Source organism: Ranitomeya variabilis, chromosome 5 (genome assembly GCF_051348905.1).
Source record: "Ranitomeya variabilis isolate aRanVar5 chromosome 5, aRanVar5.hap1, whole genome shotgun sequence".
NCBI classification, from domain to species: domain Eukaryota; kingdom Metazoa; phylum Chordata; class Amphibia; order Anura; family Dendrobatidae; genus Ranitomeya; species Ranitomeya variabilis.
In genome coordinates, this window is record NC_135236.1 from 439,589,878 (window position 1) to 439,614,380 (window position 24,503).

General features: G+C 41.4%; 1 protein-coding gene across 13 annotated transcripts in view; it reads left to right on the top strand.

Annotated features, from left to right (window-relative positions):
* Positions 1-24,503, top strand: part of SYT1 (synaptotagmin 1) — a 1,039,255-nt gene that overhangs the window by 480,605 nt on the left and 534,147 nt on the right. For 3 of the 13 annotated variants that reach the window (XM_077265351.1, XM_077265362.1, XM_077265355.1), the window contains one exon: positions 2,215-2,247. The exons of the other annotated variants lie outside the window; for them this stretch is intronic. The gene's annotated coding sequence lies outside the window, so the exon portion shown is untranslated. The remainder of the gene's footprint in view (positions 1-2,214; positions 2,248-24,503) is intronic. 13 annotated transcript variants of the gene reach the window in all.

The window sequence follows — 24,503 nt, forward strand, 5'->3', positions numbered from 1 at the left end:
GCTCTTTTATTGGATCCAACAAGGTAGGCTGGTCCTTGGACCCTTTATGCATCAGTGACACACATGGATTTGTAATTGGTTTATTAGTAGTGTTGAGCGATACCATCCGATACTTGAAAGTATCGTATCGGAAAGTATTGGCCGATACCGGCAAAGTATCGGATCTAATCCGATACCCGATACCAATACAAGTCAATGGGACACCAAGTATCGGACGGTATCCTGTATGGTTCCCAGGGTCTGAAGGAGAGGAAACTCTCCTTCAGGCCCTGGGATCCATATCAATGTGTAAAATAAAGAATTAAAATAAAAAATAGGGATATACTCACCCTCCGACGCAGCCTGGACTTTACCGCCGTAACCGGGAGCCGTTGTACCTAAGAATGCGCGCTTGAAGGGCCTTAGATGAGGTCACTGCGCTCTGATTGGTCCGTAGCGGTCGCGTGACCGCTACGCGACCAATCACAAAGCAGTGACGTCACCTAAGGTCTTTCAAGCGCTTGAAATACCTTAGAAGACGTCCGCAGCTTCTGATTGGTCGCGTAGCGGTCGCGTGACCGCTACGCGACCAATCACAAAGCAGTGACGTCTTCTAAGGTATTTCAAGCGCTTGAAAGACCTTAGGTGACGTCACTGCTTTGTGATTGGTCGCGTAGCGGTCACGCGACCGCTACGGACCAATCAGAGCGCAGTGACCTCATCTAAGGCCCTTCAAGTGCGCATTCTTAGGTACAACGGCTCCCGGTTACGGCGGTAAAGTCCAGGAGCCGCCGGAGAGGTGAGTATATCCCTATTTTTTATTTTAATTCTTTATTTTACACATTGATATTAATCCCGATACCGATTCCCGATACCACAAAAGTATCGGATCTCGGTATCGGAATTCCGATACCCGCAAGTATCGGCCGATACCCGATACTTGCGGTATCGGAATGCTCAACACTATTTATTAGTCATCCTTTGTAGCATGTGCATGCCAGTTAGTAAAATCAATGATCATCACTCGGTCTAAGTAAACAACACAACACAGCCTGACATGTTACACATCATTGAGTTCAGTGTTTTAACCCCTACCTCATGCTGTCCACAGAGTATATAGCAAAAACATTTGCTGAGCAATGTGAACAATGCTGGTCAAAGTAGAGGATAATGACATAACATGTACACTACTGTTATTCAAACAGACATCAGTGCTAACAACCTTTCTGTTCAGTTCAGTATGTGTTGATATTATTGCACCTAGATGATAGACCATCATCAGTAAGGTATCATAGTTTATATGATAATCAGCCTATAGGAAATAGATTCAAGTAGTGGGTAATTGACTCCTAAGACAAAATTAAATATGGCTATTTCCTATTAGACCAAAGGTTGAACTGCAGAGTAGAAGAGAACCCTGTGGTTGGCCAAGGTTTTGATGCAATAATTGACCCTTAATTAAACACTGCCCCAAATTACCAGATGACAGTCCCATTGGTAGCTGATCTGACTTTAGCATTAATCAATAGGATGTAATTCATTTGAGTTGATTGATGACATACATGATTAAAACACATGATTACATGAAAAGTAAAAACACTGCAGTGGACCATTAGAATAATATCCTTAAGGAGACCCATGGTGAGTCATAAAAACACATTTTTCTGCTTGAACCAGAAGCTTCACAACATCATGATTTACAGTTTGGGCTAGGCCAAACTAAGTGTTCATCTTAGTTCTTTGGGCTGCATAAAGAGGTGAAAGGAGCAGCAATTATTTATTTGCATAGTTAGCATTACAAATCTGTATCAAAACCAGGACAGAGAGAGATTTGATTGTCCACCAATGTAATGAGCAAAGGTAACAAGCAATCACACATGTTCTAATATGATAATAACCCACCTGTCCATAAAAGAAGAAGTGCCGTGTTTGTCTGGATTTTCCGGTAGACTGTATTCAGGTAAATTAAACTCTGTACTTCAGCAATTCACACGATCGTTTTCTTTATTAAAAACTCCAAATATTAATCCTTGAGTTTTCTTCTTTTTCTCAGTTTGTTAACCTTTTTAGTCATAATTAATTTTGGCAAAGGTATCTGAGAACTGGAAGAGGTTGAAGATTTAGGTTTTCCAGTCAATCAAAATGATTTGTATCTTTGAGAATCTTTAGTAAATATTATTCTCATCTCTAGTGACATCTTACAATATATAACCATACAACCATTATATTTTACAGGTGCTATATCCACATTTTCCAAAGAGAAAAAAGGTAATAAAAATTAAAGTATCAACAAAGCCAGTCGGCTTCGTGCAACTTCTTATGATACGCAATAATTATCCTACAAATGAATGTCTATAATTATTTATTTACTTACCGTTACTCATTCTTCACCGAAGGGAAACCAGGAATATTCTGGCATTTGTTCGGAGTTTACAATGTAACTTCATTCGACCGTGCACAAACTATATTCTCTATCTGTTACTTTTTATTACAGACAGTAAAATCCTTTGAGATGTAACCTCTCATTAGCATCTGTGTTCTAAAGGTAGACTACACAAACTACAGCAATCAATCATACCAAGACAGCCCAGTGGCAAAAGATGAATATGGAGTGTAATGCAGAAAGACATTGCTCTGACATTGCTAGAGGAAACTATTCTGTTACTGAGATTAGAAAATAATAGTAATGCTGCGCATACATTTTTATTAACTTATGATCTTGACTAAATTGGTGAAAAACCATAATTGTTTTAAGCACATATGTATGTGTCAGAGAACACCATGTCATTAATGGAACCTCACAGCTGATACGTGCTTCCTGATCCAGTGGCAGGATGCATCAGGCAGTGGCTTTACCATTTCAGCCATGTTTGCCTCACTCTGAAATGCGCCGCAGCATTTCAGAAAAAAAAATGCTTTAAAAGTCGCCAGGGTTTAAGCCGCACCTGTGACTGGTCAAAAAATTTGGTCCCTGGAGCCTCCTTCCCACCTGTTGACAGGTCTCTCTAAATACACGCACACAAGGACAGCAGACCCAGAGAAGCCACCAACGACCTGCCTTTCCAGCCAGTCACTCATGCAGTTGTGTCCCCGACAGGCTTCTAAAGTATGCTTTTCTCTAAAATGCTGCTGTGTTTCAGAGAGAAACATACCTGAGTGAAATCATATAGCCAGTGTCTGATAACGTACATGCTGCCAGTGGATAGAGCTTCAATCGGGTTACTTTCAAAACCCAATGGCTTCAAAAATTAGAAGCTATAAAAAAAATCACATTTAATCCCTTCCTGACATGTCACAAGTTGAATGGAGTATTATTATTATTTATTTACATAGCACCATTGATTCCATGGTGCTGTACATGAGAAGGGGTTACATACAAATTACAGATATCACTTACAGTAAACAAACTAACAATGACAGACTGATACAGAGGGAAGAGGACCCTGCCCTTATGGGCTTACATTCTACAGGATGGTAGGGAAGGAGACAGTAGGTTGAGGGTTGCAGGAGCTCCGATGTTGGTGAGGCGGTAGCTTCGGTAGTGATGAGAAGGCAGCGGGGTCAGTGCAGGCTGTAGGCTTTCCTGAAGAGGTGGGTTTTCAGGTTCCGTCTGAAGGAAGGAAGGTTCCCACTTATTCTATTTGCTGGGGGAGTCTACTCTAGTGACCAAATTCCTCCCACTTCAAATGACACAGTTTGCATGTTATTATTTTGGAAGGTATGTTGTGGTACACTGCACACTAGGTAATTTGATCTTTTTTGCTGGTTAACATTTACTGGCCCCAACCTTCTGACTTTGTTAGCCCTATATTATGTACGGATGACTTTAATGTAGTTTGTGATGCAACTATAAACCGTAGGGGTGATCCTAGCATGGCTGCTGTACATTTAAATGCCTGATGTTCAGCTTTTCAATTCATAGAACTATGGCGTTGGAAGTATGCCATAAAACAGATGTTTTCCTATTATTTAACTGTATATAAGTCCTTTCCCAGGATGGATCTGGCCTATGCATCTTCCGATTTTTTACCTTCAATTCAAGACGTTAGTTATACGACTAGGGGAATTTCTGATCATTCCACATTAAGTAGTATAAGTGAAGATAGGTCTCCCAAATAGTTCTAAAATCTGGCAAATGCATCCTTGTTGGCTAGATTCTCCGCTGGTTTCTGATGCAGTTTACGCTGCACATGTTGATTTCTGGTCTCACAATACGGATCACCCAAACCCATTAGTCACATGGGATATAAGGCAACAATTACAGTTTATTTCTGGTGTTGCTGGGTACAGACTCTTTCTTAAAGATAAGGATATGTCTCTGAGGTTCAAAAGGCAGAGCAGGCATATATTACTAATCCTCATCCCTCACGTAAGCAGCAATGGGCCCAGGCACAGAGGGAATTACTTACTCTGACCAAGGAGCAGACTCAAAAGAAACTGCTGATGAAAGATGCTGCCATTTTTTACGTTGGGGATAAAAATGGGAAATTATTGGCTTACTAAGCTCAAACTGAGAGACCTACTGCATATCCATATGATAATCCCAAATATAATGCTAGTGGTATAAACATTGTTAATATATATACTGTAGATAGATAGATAGATAGATAGATAGATAGATAGATAGATAGATAGATAGATAGATAGATAGATAGATAGATAGGATGAGAATTTACGGTGTGGGAAATAATTATTTGATCCCTTGCTGATTTTGTAAGTTTGCCCACTGACAAAGACATGAACAGTCTATAATTTTAAGGGTAGGTTAATTTTTACATGGAGAGATAGAATATAAAAAATGATATAGAGAAAATCACACTTTATAAATGATATACATTTATTTGCATTTTGCAGTGAGAATTAAGTATTTGATCCCCTACCAACCATTAAGAGTTATGGCTCCTACAGGCCAGTTATTATTATTATTATTATTATTATTATTATTATTACATATTTATTTATATATATAGCACCATTAATCCCATGGTGCTGTACATTAGACGGGGTTACATCAAAATACAGATATCACTTACAGTAAACAAAACTAACAATGACAGACTGATACAGAGGGAAGAGGACCCTGCCCTTGCGGGCTTACATTCTACAGGATTATGGGGCATGAGACAGTAGGTTGTGGGTTGCAGTAGCTACGATCGTGTTGAGATGGCAGCGTGGTCATTACAGGTTTTAAGCTTTTTTTATCCAAATGTGGTGGATAATCGGACGTTTTGGGGCACAGAATTCCAGAGGATGGGGGATAGTCAGGAGAAAACTTGGCGGTGATTGGGTGAGGAGTAAATAAGTGTGGAGGAGAGAAGGAGGTCAACAATGACAGACAAGTACAGGGTGAAAGGGGGTCAGGAAATATGAATGATGATTTTGCAGCCAGGAAACATGCTTATGGAGCTAGACCACAGTCAGACAGAACTGGGACTCAGACCAGTTACATGCTCTTAATCAACTCGTTACCTGCATTAAAGACAGCTGTGTTACATAGTCACCTTTATAAAGGACTCCTGTCCACAGACTCAGTTAATCAGTCAGACTCTAACCTCTACAACATGGACAAGACCAAAGAACTTTATATGGATGTCAGGGACAAGATCATAGACCTGCACAAAGCTGGAATGGGCTACAAAGCCATAAGTAAGATGCTGGGTGAGAAGGAGACCACTGTTGGTGTAATAGTAAGAAAATGGAAGATATACAAAATGACTGTCAATCAACTTTGATCTAGGGAACCATGCAAAATCTCACCTTGTAGGGTAGCTGTAATAATTATAGGGGATAACTCAGGAGATGCGTGGAACAAGACAACTACAGGACACAGTTTTATAAGTGGTAAAGTCTATATTATCACACGGTGATTCAAACAGGTACAGAGAGAAACTCAAGTCCACAACACTTGGTGCAAATAATAAACGCAGCTTAGCAGTCTATAGGAAACTTCAGAGGGAAATGCAATCAAGCAGAAAGTCTATGAAGCACAGTTATTCTTGAGGAAACTTGACATGAATAAATCCTTTTCTTAGTCCAAACACAGATAGATATGCTTAAAAGGCAGTTCAAATCATATCTTTAGCAGATGAAGGAGGATTACTGGAAACTTGTGTATGCAGCAGGAACTCAGAGCAGAGTAGCAGGATCACCACACAGGTTCACAGGAGCAGGTGTATAGCCAGGGAGAAATCAGAGGTCAGGAGCTGGATGCAAGGCAGAATACTCAAGCACAGACTGAAGGCTGGGGTGGAGTTTTATAGCAGGAAGACACAGTGCACATGAGACCAAAGACGCCATCTTGGGAAAGGGCAGTAATGCACAAAAGGTAAAAAATGTTCAGAGTCCTGACATTATTCCCTCCTTAGAAGCAGCCTCAGGACGATCCTGGACCTGGTTTCTCAGGGAGTCTCTGATGAAAACAAGAAATCTTCTGTTGGGCATTGATTTTTTCCACAGGTTCCCAAGAGTCTTCCTCCGGGGGATATCCCAGCCATCTTATCAGATATTGGAGTCGATTCCTGCGAATCCTGGAATCAATAATTTCCTCCACCACAAATTGTTCTTGCCCATCAATCACCACAGGCTGCAGAGGTGGCACAACACGTCCCTGGAAGGTATTAGGAGATACAGGCTTTAGTAAAGATACATGAAAAACTGGGTGTACCATCTTTGTCCTAGGCAGCTTCAGCCAGCAGGCCACAGAGCTCACAATACCGTTGATCTTGAAAGGGCCAATGAATTTCTGTCCAAGTTTTTGTGAAGGAACGTTTAACTTCAGATTCTTAGTTGATAACCACATGGAATCTCCTACCTTGAACATGGGTGCAGGTTTACGGAATCTATCAGCCGATCTCTTATAACGTTCTTGAGCTGTGGTCAGGGATTCCTTCAGAACCTCCAGATTTTGCCTCATCGCAGTCAGCCTTTCCTCTACTGCCGGAACCGGAGAATTAATTGGAGTCCTAGGTAAAATACACGAATGATAACCCAGATTGGCAAAGAAAGGTGTAAATTTAGTGGAGGCACTCTGAGAATTATTATATGAAAATTCGGCTAACGGCAGCAACTCCAACCAATCATCCTGGAGATGGCTGACATAGCGTCTTAGATATTGTTCCAGCGTCTGGTTGGTACTCAGTCTGACCATTTGTCTGGGGATGGTAAGCAGAAGAGAGACAGACATTAATATTGAGTGCAGAGCACAACCCCTTCCAGAATCTTGAAGTGAACTGTACTCCACGGTTAGAGATGATCTCATCCGGAACCCCATGCAACCAAAAGACATTTTGTATAACCAAGTTCACTGTATCTTTAGCTGAGGGGAGGCCAGTGCATGGAACGAAATGAGCAGCTTTAGTCAAGCGATCAACTACCACCATGATTGTATTCATGCCCCTCGATGTAGGCAGCTCCACAATAAAGTCCATTGATATAGACCCCCAAGGGCGGGACAGAACAGGTAATGGTTGTAGAAGACCCGTAGGTGCCACATGAGGAGTCTTGTAACAGGCACATACCTCGCAAGAGAGAACATAGTCCTTGGTATCCTTCAGGCAAGTTGGCCACCAGAAGAATCGGCTCAGGAACTCTTGTGTCTTCTGTACCCCCCCGTGACCAGCCAACTTGGAGTCATGTACCAACTTGAGGATCTGCAGACGGATGACCTCAGGGACATAGATATGTCGATCTATGAACCACATGTCACCCTTAAAGACAAGATTAATATCCACAGGTGGGTTGGTCAGAAATACATCACCTTCATAGGCCTCCCTGCACTCCTTCCACAAGTCCTGATCGTGGATAACTCTGATGAAATTGGCATCAGATAGAATGGTCTTGGACGGGACTCCAGGTACGGAATCTGCACCATGGATTTGGGATAAAGCATCAGCCTTCCCATTACGAGAACCTGGACGGTATGAGATAACAAAGTTAAATTGATTTAAAAATAAGTTCCAATGAGCCTGATGAGGAGAAAGACATCTAGCGGATCTAAGGAACTCTAAATTGCGATGGTCAGTTAGCACTATGATCTGTTTTGCAGCTCCTTGCAGATGATGCCTCCATTCTTTGAAAGCCGCAATAATAGCCAGCAATTCCTTGTCTCCCACATCGTAATTCTTCTCTGCTGAGGTTAGTCTACGGGAAAAGAAAGCACAAGGATGTAGCAGACCCTTCTCTCCAGTTCTTTGGGAGAAAATAGCCCCCAAATCATGATCAGAAGCGTCCACCTCCACAATGAAAGGATGTGTTGGATCTGGGTGTATCAACAGCGGTGCTCATGTGAAACAGATCTTAAGCCGATCAAAAGCTTCTTGAGCCTGTGATGACCACTTAAAGGGCTTTTCCTTCTTTGTCAAGGAAGTAATGGGACGGACAATATCAGAAAAATTTCGAATGAAACGTCTGTAGAAATTTGCAAAACCAATAAAACGTTGGACCTCCTTAACGTTCTTGGGTACCGGCCAGTCAAGGATAGCCTGAATCTGACCAGATTCCATGTTCAGCCCCTGGGGAGAGATGATATAACCTAAGAACTCTATATCAGAACGATGGAACTCGCATTTCTCTGGCTTAATATACAGATGGTTCTCTTTCAGACGTCTTAAAACAGTTTTGACATGTTCTTCATGTTCCTGTAGAGAGTCAGAAAAGATTAGTATACCGTCCAAATAGATCACTACAAACTGGTCCAACAAATCTCTGAAAATGTCATTAGCAAGGTGTTGAAACATTGCAGGGGCGTTACAAAGCCCGAAAGGCATCACAAGAGATTCAAAGTGTCCATACCGGCATCTGAATGCTGTCTTCCACTCATCCCCTGGACGAATATGCACCAAATTATAAGCCCCACGAAGATCCAGTTTAGAGAACACCTTAGCATGGTGGACTCTTTCCAGTAATTCGGGAATCAGAGGCAAAGGGTAATGGTTTCATATGGTTACCTTATTGACTTCTTGATAGTCAACACAGGGTCTCAGGGTCCCATCCTTCTTTTTTACAAAAAAGATAGGTGCCCCTGCTGGTGAGGAAGAAGGACGTATGAATCCTTTGGCCAGGTTTTCATCAATATACTCCTTTAAGGCTTGAAGCTCAGGTGCCGCCAAAGGGTATACGTTACCAAAAGGAATAGCTGCCCCAGGAAGCAACTCAATGGGACAGTCATAATGCCTGTGTGGAGGAAGCTGATCTGCATTCTTCTTGTCACAGATGTCAGAGAACTCTTTATATGCTGGAGGTAAAGAAAATACCTGTACATGTGGTTCCGTAGCTGTGGACTCAGGGACAGCTTCTGTTAGCGCTGAGTTGCTCCTTGTTGGGAAGATAATCTCCTTGGTCTCCCAGTTGATAATTGGGTTCTGAGTACGCAACCAAGGAATGCCTAAAATCACAGGAAAATGAGAAGAAATTAGCAAGAAAGAAAGTTGCTCCTGATGATTAGGCCCCAACAAAATTTCAAGGGGTACGGTCTTCTGATCCACAGGCCCAGAGATTAAAGGTGACCCATCCACTGTTTCCATGGTAATTGGAGAGGCTCTTTGCTGAATTTCAATACCATGTTCCTTGGCAAATGTGATATCCATGAAATTGCCACCTGCACCAGAGTCAATCATAGCTGCACTGGAAATCCACTGTCCTGAACACAGGATCTTAATAGGGAGAGAACAGTGAGAGTTCTTTTCCTTCAGCTCCTTGGGGGGTGAAGTCATAGAAAGTGAATGGAATACAGCGTTTAAAGGCAGGCTACATTCAGAGATGTCAGATTCATCATCACAGTTGTCATACTCTCCTATTGCTGCTAGCACCTTGTTAGGCCGTCTAGGACACTTAGAACAATTGATCAAGAAGTGGTCAGACTGGGCACAGTAGAAACATAGACTCTCACAAAGGCAATGCTCCCGGCTCTCATTGATCTCGCACCTCTGAATGGAATCAATTTGCATGGGCACCTCCTCCACCTCCCGAGAGGTTTTACCTGCAGGCTCTTTGGAAGGAAGGGAAAAGTTAGAAACACGGTTATATGCAGCAAATTTCTCCTGCCTACGCTCAGTAAGGCGAATGTCTATGCGAACACAATGCTGTATAAATGTCTCTAGCTCTTGTAGTGACTCAGAGTGGGCTAGTTCATTTTTTACAATACCAGACAGACCCCTTTTAAAAATAGGCAATTGTGCATAACTGTCCCAATTGGTATCTACCACTAATCTCCTGAATTCAGTGGCATACTCAATAACAGAATGTTTAGCCTGGCGTAAAGACAACAAAGCAGATTCAGCGGTTGCACGGTGATTAGGGTCATCAAACATTAATGCCATAGCGGCCAAGAAATCAACCAAGTTATTTAACCATGGGTCACGAGACTCAATCATCGGATTCGCCCAGGTGAGCGCTCGTGAGGTCAGTAGCATTATTACACACAATACTTTGGATCTATCAGTAGGAAAACGGTCAGCATGCACATCAAAATATAGCATACATTGATTCACAAAGCCACAAAATTTGTCGCAATCACCATTAAATCTGAATGGGGGCAACTTAGGTGGGCTAGCTGGAGGCAGTTGCCCAGAGGGTAAAGTCACTTGTGCAGCTATTTGCGTGCTTATGTCCTGAAAAGCCCGTCCATACTTTATGCCAGCAAGTTTGTTTTCCTGGGCTGCCATGCGGTTGCTCATGTCCTGCAAAGTTTGTCCAAACACTTGTTGATTGTGTTCAAAGCTTCCAAACTTCTTTTGCAGACCTTCCACATCTTTCCGCAGTGATCTAATTATGGAAAACACCTGCTCTAATCTGCTTTCTGCAGTCATTGTTCCAGCAGTCTCCTTTTTTTATGGCTAGAGTATCCTGTAATAATTATAGGGGATAACTCAGGAGACTCTTTGCGTGGAACAAGACAACTACAGGACACAGTTTTATAAGTGGTAAAGTCTATATTATCACACGGTGATTCAAACAGGTGCAGAGAGAAACTCAAGTCCACAACACTTGGTGCAAATAATAAACACAGCTTAGCAGTCTATAGGAAACTTCTGAGGGAAATGCAATCAAGCAGAAAGTCTATGAAGCACAGTTATTCTTGAGGAAACTTGACACGAATAAATCCTTGTCTTAGTCCAAACACAGATAGATATGCTTATAAGGCAGTTCATATCATATCTTAGCTCAGCCAGGGAGGCCTGGTTAATAGTCTCAGGTTATTGCAGAGCAGCAGAAGCTTACATGTCCAGCAAATGCAGATGAAGTAAACACGAGCAGCAGATGAAGGAGGATTACTGGAAACTTGTGTATGCAGCAGGAAATCAGAGCAGAGTAGCAGGATCACCACACAGGTTCACAGGAGCAGGTGTATAGCCAGGGAGTAATCAGAGGCCAGGAGCTGGATGCAAGGCAGAATACTCTAGCACAGACTGAAGGCTGGGGTGGAGTTTTATAGCAGGAAGACACAGTGCACATGAGACCAAAGACGCCATCTTGGAAAAGGGCAGTAATGCACAAAAGGAAAAAAATGTTCAGAGTCCTGACAGTAGCCTTGATCATGAGGAAGGTGAGAGATCAGCCTAAAACTACATGGAGGAACTTGTTAATGATCTCAAGGCAGCTGGGACCACAGTCACCAAGAAAACCATTGCTAACACATTAAAGCTTTAAAATCCTGCATTGCCTGCAAGGTCCCCCTGCTCAAGAAGGCAAATGTGCAGTCTAAAGTTTGCCAATGAACACCTGGATGATTCTGTTAGTGATTGCTAGAAGGTGCTGTGGTCAGATGAGACAAAAGTTGAGGTCTTTGGCATTAATTCAACTCACCGTGTTTGGAGGAAGAGAAATGCTGCTATGACCCAAATAACACTGTTCCCACTGTCCAGCATGGAGATGGAAACATTATATTTTGGAGGTGTTCCTCTGCTAAGGGCACAGGACTACTTCACTGCATCAATGGGAGAATGGATGGAAGTGCATCTGAACAGCAAGGTGGATTGCTGTTGAGGGGAGATAGAGAGAAAAAAAAAAATCTATAAATCTTCAGCACAGCGAGTGTGAGCGAGCTGAGTGTGACCTGAGCGTAAGTGTGAACGGCGGTAAGTGTGTGACTTGTGATTCAGTGAGGAGGTATTTGGAAGGCCTTTAACAAATACCTGTGTGAATTGGAGTGAGTTGCTGAATTGGGAGTAGCTGTATTCATAAGGAGTTAACTTAGGGTGGGGGCTCATAATTAAGGGGATATAAGGGGCAGCTGTTTGGGGCTCAAGTCCTTTTTGGAAGTGCATCTGAACAGCAAGGTGGATTGCTGTTGAGGGGAGATAGAGAGAAAAAAAAAATCTATAAATCTTCAGCACAGCGAGTGTGAGCGAGCTGAGTGTGACCTGAGCGTAAGTGTGAACGGCGGTAAGTGTGTGACTTGTGATTCAGTGACTTTGGAATCAGGGAGTTTCCAAGGGAGGAATTGCTTCTGTTTTTTTTTTTTTGTTGTTGTTTTTTTTTGGTTTAATTAATACTTTGTATTTATTTTTAATTAAAGTTTCTGTGTGGTGCAATCCCCATTAGGAAATGTGCTCCACAATTGTTAATGCCATCCAGTGTACATCTTGCCACATGTATGCAGTCCTTGACCAGCCGGTCGAGGGTGCATACTGCTGTGCGAGATGTGAGCACATTGTGCATTTGGAAACCCAGATACTGGATCTAAATGTGCAGCTGGCAACACTGAGATCCATAGACAATATGGAGAGGAGTCTTCTGCTCACAGAGCAGACGCTCAATGGGATAGATGAGGAGGGGGATGGTAGGATGGAGCTGCAGGACAGTGTGGCAGTTAGCTGGGTGACAGATAGAAGGCGGGGTAGAGGGAAGAGTGCCAGGGAGGCTAGTCCTGATCTGGCACACCCCAATAAGTTTGCTAAGTTGGCAGATGAGGGGGGTGCCAGTGCAGGGGTAGCACTGCTGCAGCCAGGCATGTCCTCTGAAAGCCGGAGGAGTGACTGCTCCAGTAAGGAGGGAAAAAGGAGAGCAGGGCAGGCCAGACAGGTGCTGGTAGTGGGGGACTCAATTATTAGGGGAACAGATAGGGCAATCTGTCACAAAGACAGGGATCGTCGGACGGTGTGCTGCCTACCTGGCGCTCGAGTCCGACACATCGCTGATCGGGTGGACAGATTACTGGGAGGGGCTGGTGAGGACCCAGCAGTCATGGTGCACATTGGCACAAATGACAAAGTTAGAGGTAGGTGGAAGGTCCTTAAAGATGATTTCAGGGAATTAGGCTGCAAGCTGAAAGCAAGGACCTCCAACGTGGTATTTTCCGAAATACTGCCTGTACCACGTGCCACGCCAGAGAGGCAACGGGAGATTAGGGAGGTTAATAAGTGGCTCAAGAATTGGTGTAGGAAGGAGGGGTTTGGGTTCCTGCAGAACTGGGCCGACTTCTCAGTTGGCTACAGGCTCTACGCTAGGGACGGGCTGCATCTCAATGGGGAAGGTGCAGCTGTGCTGGGGGAGAAAATGGTTAGAAGGTTGGAGGAGTGTTTAAACTAGGGATTGGGGGGGAGGGTATTCATTTTATAGGAGGGGAAGATAGTGCAGATAGAGACCTGGGCACAAATAAGGAAGTTGGGGGTGGCGGTGGCATGGGGGGTGGGGTTAGAACAGTTAGTAATTTAAGAAAGAATAGAGGTACAGAGAGTAACATCAAGTGCATGTATACTAATGCCAGAAGCCTCGCCAACAAAATGGATGAATTAGAACTAATGTTGTTGGAGCATAATTATGACATGGTGGGGATATCTGAGACGTGGCTGGATGAGAGCCATGACTGGGCTGTTAACTTGCAGGGCTATAGCCTTTTCAGAAATGACCGTACAGATAAGCGAGGGGGTGGGGTGTGTCTGTATGTAAAATCGACCTTAAAACCCATCCTGCATGATAATATAGGTGAATCTAATGAAAATGTAGAGTCTCTGTGGGTGGAGATAAGGGGAGGGGGAAAAAATAATAAATTACTGATAGGGGTTTGTTATAAATCTCCAAAACTAATGGAAGCAATGGAGAATATCCTCGTAAAGCAAATAGATGAAGCTGCGACTCAAGGAGAAGTCATTATTATGGGGGACTTCAACTATCCTGAAATAGATTGGGGAACAGAAACCTGCAGTTCCAGCAAAGGTAATCGGTTTTTGACAACTATGAGAGACAATTACCTTTCACAACTGGTTCAGGACCCAACAAGGAGGGGGGCACTGCTAGACCTAATATTAACCAACAGGCCAGACCGCATATCAAATATAAGGGTTGGGGGTCACTTGGGGAATAGTGATCACAAAATAATAAGTTTTCATGTAACCTTTAATAAGATGGGTAGAAGGGGGGTGACAAGGACACTAAACTTCAGGAGGGCAAATTTCCAACGGATGAGAGAGGATCTTGGTGCAATTAACTGGGACGATATCCTGAGACATAAAAATACACAAAGAAAATGGGAGACATTTATTAGCATCCTGGATAGGACCTGTGCACAGTATATACCGTATGGGAATAAACATACTAGAAATAGGAGGAAACCAATATGGCTAAATAGAGCTGTAAGGGGCGCAATAAGGGACAAAAAGAAAGCATTTAGAGAATTAAAGGAAGTAGGTAGTGAGGAGGCATTAAATAAATACAGAAAATTAAATACATTCTGTAAAAAGCAAATCAAGGCAGCAAAGATTGAGACAGAGAGACTCATTGCCAGAGAGAGTAAAAATAATCCCAAAATATTCTTTAACTATATAAATAGTAAGAAACTAAAAAATGACAGTGTTGGCCCCCTTAAAAATAGTCTGGGTGAAATGGTGGATGAGGATGAGGAAAAAGCCAATATGCTAAATGACTTTTTTTCATCAGTATTTACAAAAGAAAATCCCATGGCAGCCAATATGACTAGTGATAATAATTCCCCATTAAATGTCACCTGCTTAACCCAGCAGGAAGTACAGCGGCGTCTAAAAATAACTAAAATTGACAAATCTCCGGGCCCGGATGGGATACACCCCCGAGTACTGCAGGAACTAAGTACAGTCATTGATAGACCATTATTTTTAATCTTTAAAGACTCCATAATAACAGGGTCTGTACCACAGGACTGGCGTATAGCAAATGTGGTGCCAATATTCAAAAAAGGGGCAAAAACTGAACTCGGTAATTATAGGCCAGTAAGTTTAACCTCTACTGTGGGTAAAATCCTGGAGGGCATTCTAAGGGATGCTATGCTGGAGTATCTGAAGAGGAATAACCTCATGACCCAGTATCAGCACGGGTTTACTAGGGACCGTTCATGTCAGACTAATTTGATCAGCTTCTATGAAGAGGTAAGTTCCGGACTGGACCAAGGGAACCCAGTGGACGTAGTATATATGGACTTTTCCAAAGCTTTTGATACGGTGCCACACAAAAGGTTGTTACATAAAATGAGAGTAATGGGGATAGGGGAAAATATGTGTAAGTGGGTTGAGAGCTGGCTCAGGGATAGGAAACAAAGGGTGGTTATTAATGGAGCACACTCGGACTGGGTCACGGTTAGCAGTGGGGTACCACAGGGGTCAGTATTGGGCCCTCTTCTTTTTAACATATTTATTAATGACCTTGTAGGGGGCATTCAGAGTAGAATTTCAATATTTGCAGATGACACTAAACTCTGCAGGGTAATCAATACAGGGGAGGACAATTTTATATTACAGGATGATTTATGTAAAGTAGAAGCTTGGGCTGATAAATGGCAAATGAGCTTTAATGGGGATAAATGTAAGGTCATGCACTTGGGTAGAAGTAATAAGATGTATAACTATGTGCTTAATTCTAAAACTCTGGGCAAAACCGTCAATGAAAAAGACCTGGGTGTATGGGTGGATGACAAACTCATATTCAGTGGCCAGTGTCAGGCAGCTGCTACAAAGGCAAATAAAATAATGGGATGTATTAAAAGAGGCATAGATGCTCATGAGGAGAACATAATTTTACCTCTATACAAGTCACTAGTTCGACCACACTTAGAATACTGTGCACAGTTCTGGTCTCCAGTGTATAAGAAAGACATAGCTGAACTGGAGCGGGTGCAGAGAAGAGCGACCAAGGTTATTAGAGGACTGAGGGGTCTGCAATACCAAGATAGGTTATTACACTTGGGGCTATTTAGTTTGGAAAAACGAAGACTAAGGGGTGATCTTATGTTAATGTATAAATATATGAGGGGACAGTACAAAGACCTTTCTGATGATCTTTTTAATCATAGACCTGAGACAGGGACAAGGGGGCATCCTCTACGTCTGGAGGAAAGAAGGTTTAAGCATAATAACAGACGCGGATTCTTTACTGTAAGAGCAGTGAGACTATGGAACTCTCTGCCGTATGATGTTGTAATGAGTGATTCATTAATTAAATTTAAGAGGGGACTGGATACCTTTCTGGAAAAGTATAATGTTACAGGGTATATACACTAGATTCCTTGATAAGGCGTTGATCCAGGGAACTAGTCTGATTGCCGTATGTGGAGTCGGGAAGGAATTTTTTTCCCCATAGTGGAGCTTACTCTTACCACATGGGGTTTTTTTGCCTTCCCCTGGATCAACATGTTAGGGCATGTTAGGTTAGGCTATGGGTTGAACTAGATGGACTTACAGTCTTCCTTCAACCTTAATAACTATGTAACTATGTAATGTACCGTAAACTCCTGAGTGACAACCTCCTTCCCTCCTCCAGGACATTAAAAATGGGTAGTGACTGGATCTTCCAGCAAGACAATGACCCAAAACATACAGCCAATGCAACAAAGGAGTGGCTCAAAAAGAAGCACATTAAGGTCATGGAGTGGCCGAGCCAGTCTCCAGACCTTAATACCATTGAAAACATATGGAGGGAGTTGAAGCTCTGAGTTGCCAAACGACAGCCTCAAAATCTTAATGATTTAGAGATGATCTGCAAAGAGGAGTGGACCAAAATTCCTCCTGACATGTGCACAAACCTCATCATTAACTAAAAAGGTGTCTGGCTGCTGTGTTTGCCAACAAGGGTTTGCCACCAAGTATTAAGTCTTGTTTGCCAGAGGGATCAAACACTTATTTCTCACTGCAAAAGGCAAATATATTTATATAATTTATACAATGTGATTTTCTGGATTTTATTTTTGATTTTCTCTTTTTCAATGTTAAAATTAACTAACCCTTAAAATTATAGATTGTTTATGTCTTTGTCAGTGGGCAAACTTACAAAATCAGCAAGGGATCAAATACTTATTTCCCCCACTGTATAGTTGTACAATGTCCCTATAAAACACTACTCCACAGTAAGACTGAGCTGGAAGCATTGTTATATAGGGCAGAGATGCTGCAGGCTTCCTGTCAGTAAGGCTACGTTCACACTAGCGTTGTGCGCCGCTGCGTCGGCGACGCAACGCACAATGCACGCAAAAACGCGGCAAAACGCACGCAAAAACGCTGCGTTTTGCGACGCATGCGTCGGTTTTTGCCGAAAATCGGACGCAAGAAAAATGCAACTTGTTGCGTTTTCTTGGTCCGACGCTTGCGGCAAAAAAGACGCATGTGTGGCACAACGCAACAAAAAAAAACGCATGCGTCCCCCATGTTAAGTATAGGGGGCGCATGACGCATGCGTCGCCGCTGCGTCGCCGACGCAAACCCGACGCACATTAGCTTAACGCTAATGTGAACGTAGCCTAAGGACACATCCACAATAGTGTTTTCTCACAGTACATTTTGTGAAAAAGAAATACCAATCATTTTCATTTCTCGGTTGGGATTGACTCTTTGTCTACAGCTGTCTGCAATGTTCTGTCCTTGAAACATTTGTGTCATTGCAACTGCAATGTAAAGAATATGTATTAACAGCAAATAACAAGGAGCTAAATGCCTTACAGAAGAAAACGTTGAGAATTATAAACTCTGTGGAAATTTCATTTTCATTACTAAGGAACTCCATTGGACTCTGGGTCGAGTTTTCTGAAAACCCATTTTCATATAGAATATTAAGGAACTCTGAGTTTATCGAAGAGGTTTAACTGTATAGGATATAGAGGATCACTAGACTGAGCACTAATTAAAGCTTAATTTGCCCAATGCTGCTACCACACAGAATACTTGTTGCGTAGTTTCCCTAGGCGAGGGACACTTTGTGACCTGTTTATTGTCAAGGATTGTTTTCAACAAGAACAGTCACAAAGAACCTCTTTAAACAGCTTTCCCGACAAGCCAATTCTGTTTCAAAATGCAGACTTTCTGGTGATCAGAATTGAAATAAATAGAAATATAAAATATTAGACCAAGTAGAATTGGGTAAAAGATTGGCAATAAGCATCTTGTCCTATATATATGTGTGAAAACTGAATTTACATTTTTTTTTCTTCTTGTATGGTTGAACACCAGAAAAATTCATGTCCGTAAATCCGTAATCTACTTCTATTAGTGGAATTGAGTAGAATAGAGAAACTGCAGGGAATTTGCCTCCCCTGTCAGCTCATCAGCAGATACTCACTGCTTCACAAAGCTCTTTCTGTATTTCAATTGAAGAAGTTACTTTTGATCATAAAGTATTTTTCATATTACCATATGCATTTTTTGTACTATCCCACACCATGAAAAAAAGAGAATAATCCCAATCATCATTTTTTGGCTTGGGCTTCATTTAATATCCTCCCTTGAGGTTCTAGTACTTACCAGACTTTGATGTTAGTCACACAAGGGCATTTGGGATATTCCTTCCCGTCTTAATGAATGTGGCTTTCTACTCTTATTTCCCTCTGTATTGATTGTTGTGAAATAATCTTACAGCTTCCTTGAAATGACAGGTCCGCTTTTATTTTTAGCTGCTATTATGAAAAATAATTCAATACACAATAATAAATATTTCATCACCAGTTCTGCATTAGTCAAGATGTTATTCACATTCACCAGACATGCTTCCTAGTGCAGTAGTTAAACTCTGCATTCTGTCACTGTCCTTAGGGAAGAAATGGTTGAATCTAACAAGTAACCCTAAAAAAAAAAATCACAAGTTTCTTTTTTCTTGGCTGTTGGAAACTAGACTCTCCTTGGTTAGTACATTTTAGCATATTCACATTCAACTTCACTTTATAAAATTTGAACAAAGCATATGGGGTTACAAAATGGTAAATACACTCTTCAATATTGAAATTGCAATGCCTAGAAGGAAAACTCGTGGAATTATGCATATTACAGGATTAATAGACATGTTAATGATATACAAATGAAGAAAAAATGGAAATTACAAATGAAGAAAAAATGGAAAGAACTTTTTAAAACATCTCAATTTATTTAGAATTAATATGAGGACCATGTTTAGGAATAAACGTAGTTACATGCCTTGGCATGCCCCCGTTTTTCAAAACAATGCCTGGCTGCATATTGCTTGTGCTGTTGTGAGTTTCCTGCAAGGCTAAACATGCGACCATGATTTGCAGAATATCCAGACTGTCTCTCATTGAGCACATCTGGGACATCATTAGTTGGCAATTGCAAAGGAAGCTGCCAGCAGCAGATCTTGATGATTTCAGTGACCGAAAACATTCAGAAAATTCCTCAGACAGCTATTAATAATCTCACTGATAACACGCAAAGACATGTAAGTTCGTATATTTCTGCACATGGCACTCATACTCGATACTGAATAAATTGAGATGTTTTGAAAATTTTGTTTCCATTTTTCTATTTATCATGTAATTTGCATAACTCCACAATTTTTCCTTTTTGGTGTTGCAATTTCAATTTTGAGGAGCGCAGTTGCTGTACTGTGTAGATATATTTAATTGCATTGCAGGGACAATTGCTTCATTTTCATGATTTTATTTTGACAATACACCACGACACATACATCCATTAAAACTACTTCTATTACTAAAAGTGAGTGTGTAGTTATTCCTTCCATGATGCCAAACACAATGCTGCGTGAGGTTACAATTCTGCAGGCATAAAATTATAAAAGCAAAAAGGAAAAGAAAAAGTTCCAGCACCAGGTGTCTCTTGATAAAATCTTCAGTACTTTATTCTCATCTCAAGAAAAAACATCATGTGGGGACGCAGCCCCTAAACGCCTAGGAGAGTGGTAAATACAATATGACCAAAGAAGAAAAAGCACCACTGCAATTATGCACACCACAGAAAATAATATATACCAAGTATGAACAAATCTATAGAAAAAAGAGGTTTTATTGGCACACCACACAATATATTAAAACATACTTAAAAACAAAAGAAACCCCGTCCACTTGAAATTTTATACATATTGAAAAGCCCAATGTACATTATAATGCCTGAACAATCATATTATAAACCTACTGGCTCATGGGGCTAGTGTGCAGCCCTTCAAACAAAAACATAAACATTATTGAACCCAATATACGATCCCCCCCAAATAAGGAATATCCAGGGCAAGGTTCCCTAGGAAAGCTATAACCAATGTACAGGGAGCCTGTATTGTGTGGTGTGCCAATAAAAACCTTTTTCCTATAGATTTGTCCATACATGGTATATATTATTTTTTGTGGTGTGCATAATTGCAGTGGTGCTTTTTCTTCTTTGGTCAATTCTGCAGGCATAGCGCAGCCGCTCCATTTACAACTGAGTAACACTGTTCTCCAGACTCTGATAACTTACTGCCAGAGCTGTGCTAACAATATGGGAAGTCACTGTACAGTTGCAGCAGAAGTTCCTTTACAGGGTTAAAAAAATATATGAATAGAGTTCATTTAATGTGTTAATGTGTTTAGGGTATTTTCAGGGACTACGATAATGATGGTCTGGCATTTCCTTAGATGAGAACAGAGGTGGTCTGCCAAGCTTCATTGCTTTTTAGACACAACCGTGTAGTTTTGGTTGTGGCTGTGCCTGGCCTTGCAGCTCAGTTCATTTAAATGTCTTGGTACTACAGCCCCATCAGTCAGCTGTGAGGGTACCTGATGCATGCCTTAACTCCTAATTACATTTTACTATTAAAACATGTATGATGTTTCTATGGAGAAGAAAAATGCCTTTGGTCCAATTTCATTAAAACAGTCTTTTAAGGTTTGTCTGAGCTTTATTGGAGATCTACACAACAAATAAATTATTATATGAGAATGATTTAAATATATAGTTGAGCATAAAACTATTTTAGAAAATCTAACTTTCCAAGAACAGTACTGATTATAGCTTATAGATATAGTAACTTAAAGATATTTTTGTTTAGTGCAGTGTTTTTCCAAACTCCTGTCCTAACAGCCCCCAACAGATCATAGTTTCAGAATTTCCTTAGTATTGCATAGATGATGGAGTAAATATCAAGGTATCAGAAACTGCCTCAGCTTCTCTCACCTGTGCAATACTAGGGAAATCCTAAAAACATGATCCATTGGTGGCTGTGATTACTGCAGTTTGGGAACCACTGTTTAAGGGTAACCACATCTAATATTAACCGTATCTCATAACTGGGGTTTGTTTGGATCAACTTCTAGTATAGAGTTTGTGACAGTTAGGCCTCCGTGCAGCCTCCTCCGTGACATGGAGTGGGGAACTACATCACTTTACAGCTCAATTTCACACTCGCCCCTTACTCAGGTTATATATTGAACACAGAACATACCCCCCAAACAAATGTGTGGTAAGTCGCAATGTCATGCACACAATGTACTCACTAACCTCAGGCCATACACAGATCACATGCACAAACTACCACTTAGTCTTTATGGAGACATTTAGATTCATTAGGGCAACAAGGCAAAGTTATTACAGTTTTAGGCTTTAATACACAAAATGTATAGTGCTTAATATGTATAAAAAGTATGGAAATAGGAGACATACATAATAGGGGCATAAACAGTTATAAAACAGTCCATCCTTGGGGATAGGGTGGAACAGTATTCTCCTTCCTGGGTCCACTCGTGGGAAAGGTTCTTCATTACATATGCACATCTCTCCTTAACCCCTTCAACTATGGAATATGATATATTGCAAATTTGATATATTGCATATGTATGATATGAATCTTGCCTAAAAGATATTACTGTCACGAGTGTGTCACATCAACCTGGGAAACTTGGGGGTCGAGGATCGCTTTATATTGTGAATCACAGATTTTCCATTTAGCCTGTGTGTTTGTGTCCCATGTTAAGTTAATTTGATTTTCTTTTGTGCTGAAGAGGTTAAAGACCCTTTCTATGCTGGTCAGAAACTTGCAGCTCCATGTTCAGTTGTTTCTGATCAGGTCAGTACCTCTTCCTATAAAACCTGCCAGATCTTCTCTGTCTTGCCAGTGAAAGATTTGCTACCTAGCTCCTTGGAGACGCTGTGCTGAATTGGAGATTGTTGTTGCTACTAGAGATTGTTGCTTTTTTGGGGGGGTATATGCTTTCTACTTAGTTCCTTTTCCCATTTGGCTAGTACCTGCCTATCCTATCCTATATGCCTCCCTATCCTTGGTGTGTGTTTTTGCATGTAAGTTACTTTTTGCTATCCCTGTTTGTCTTGCGTGTTTATACACTAACATATCTGTCCCAGGTCTCCTGGGGGAGGGGACAGCTCAGGTTATAACAGAAGCATGGTAAGGTCAGAGACTCGGGCCTCTCTACCATCAAGAGTACCCCAGGGGCAGGGATAGTTCGGGTCCCTGTTCCAGGGACAGTTGGACGTCCCCCTTCCTATTCAAAGACCATCACAATGTGACAATTACAGTCACAGTATATCCAGGGTGTCACTCATTTGATGTAGCTGTCATATACTTTCACCATATTACACTCCAAATTTACATAGTAAAGAGGGTGTGTGAGATGTCACAGGTGGAAGTCATGTGCTAATTGTGTTTTCTCAAGCAGGATGAGGGAGACAGTAACATTTCACAATGATCACTAGACATTTAGGAGTCAGGAAAAGATATTGGGATTTAGACATGACATATTTTACACAATACCTATATTTCAATGGCCTATCTTCACAACAGAGAGATAGAAAAGGTCAGTACTGATGACATAATTACCAATTCATAATTGTAAAACAAAACAGGATTTAGGAGTGTTATTTAACTCTTTCTTGATATGTGAAGTATATGTCGAAATATGGAGCCAATCTTTACAAAGTGGATGGCAGATGTATTTTACACCTGACAACCACTGCAGTGCGCAGGCGCCGGGCCTCTCTGACCTTTCCTGGCACCTGCGCACTGCAGTACTTTGCTCTGCCCTCAACAGGGCAGATAAAGTACACCTGCGCCGGAGCCGCGACAGGAAGCAAAGAAGAGGACGTCATCGTATGAAGATGGGAGGCCCCGGACTGCGACGCCCATCGGACCGCACCGAACCGGGACCACCCCTGGGTGAGTATAATCTAACTTGTTTTTGTTATCTTTCAGGTTACATCGGGGGCTTATCTACAGCATTCCAGAATGCTGTAGACAAGCCCCTGATGGCGGTGGCCGCAGTTTATATATGAAATATGAGGCGACAGATTCCCTTTAAACTTTTTTAAGGGTAGCATTAAAACACAACAATGCACATAATATTGTTAAATGAGTTTTCCAGAAAAATTATAATTATGACCTATGCTTGGATTTTCAATATACTGTAAGCTGACCTGCTGTACTTAGCTGCAGCTGCTACGTCTAAGCAGGGCAACTATGTTCAATGTTTACAGTTGGCCACTGCAGAAGTCTGGAACCATTGATTGTGGGGGTGCTGGGTGTTTACCCCCACTGATATGATATTAATGACCAGCTAAAAGATAGGTTATCGGCATCATTTGACTGGTGCACCCCTTTAGTATGTAAGTTTTACCACATAATAAATGCAGTAAAAATTAGGAACAATAGAACTATTGTTTTGTCCTATTCTACTCGACAAAGAATTTTGCTCTGTTTTCCAGTATAATATTGTTGTGAAATGTATGGTGGCATTGAAAATTGCAACTCATTCTCCAAAACAAACAAGTCCTCATATGGCTATGTTGACAGAAAAATGGAATAAATTATGGCTATTGGAAGAAGGAAAAGAACAAAATAAATAAAAAAAGAGAAGGGGTTAATAATTGATGCACAGATTAGCTGTTTATGGCTTGGCATATCTAAAGAAGCCCTGCCATAAATATAAAAGAATTATACAAATAAATTGGATATGAATGAAATGTGACTATGTGTTGGCCGGGCGACAGTTTAGTATGCAGCACTTGAATTCTGAAAAGTTTCAGCTAAGTGGGCTGCTATGAATGTCTTGTGGAAAATGTACCTTACCGCCCACCTAAACATTTAGGGATTATAAGCTGATAAGGTTCAAAGTGATAGTGACAGCGACTGTGTGAAATCATTTCTGTCTGCTGGAAATAATAAACGTTTCTATCAAATGCCTCACAGTGAGATGTTCTTAGGCTTCGTTCACGTGAAAACTTTTCATTAATATTTATAATGCTTTTAACTTTTGGATTATGTAGGTTCTGCTAACAGTGGGAAACGGTGTCATGCAGAGTCATTTTAACTCATGACTGAATTTCACCTTTAAGAACTTCAAT